This window comes from Pteropus alecto, unplaced genomic scaffold (assembly GCF_000325575.1).
Source record: "Pteropus alecto unplaced genomic scaffold, ASM32557v1 scaffold3764, whole genome shotgun sequence".
NCBI lineage: Eukaryota > Metazoa > Chordata > Mammalia > Chiroptera > Pteropodidae > Pteropus > Pteropus alecto.
Window position 1 is genome coordinate 1 of NW_006435079.1, and position 371 is coordinate 371.

General features: G+C 38.8%; 1 pseudogene; it reads right to left on the reverse strand.

Annotated features, from left to right (window-relative positions):
• Positions 1-91: 91 nt before the first annotated feature.
• On the reverse strand, positions 92-207 carry LOC112479004 (annotated as a pseudogene).
• Between the last annotated feature and the right edge of the window lie 164 nt (positions 208-371).

Below are 371 nucleotides of genomic sequence, written 5' to 3' on the forward strand. Positions count from 1 at the left end.
TTTGGTCAACTCTATTTTCCAAGCTTGCTATTTCAGTTTTCAACTCTTGCAATGTATTCTTCGTCTTCAGAAGTTCTTTTTTTTTTTTTTTTGCCTACAGCACCTGGAATTCCGAGGTGGTCTCCCATGCAAGTACTAACCAGGCCTGATCCTGCTTAGCTTCCAAGATCAGATGTTGGGCGTGTTGAGGGTGGCATGGCCGTAGACAACTATTTGGTTCTTTTTGAGGGTTTCAATCTCCTTGTTCTGCTCATCTAGGTGTTTTTTCAATTCCTGAAATTGTTGATATGACTTGTTTCAGAATTCACTGAGTTTCTTCAGAAGTACCATCCTGAATCTGTCATTTAAATTGCATATTTCTATGTCTATAA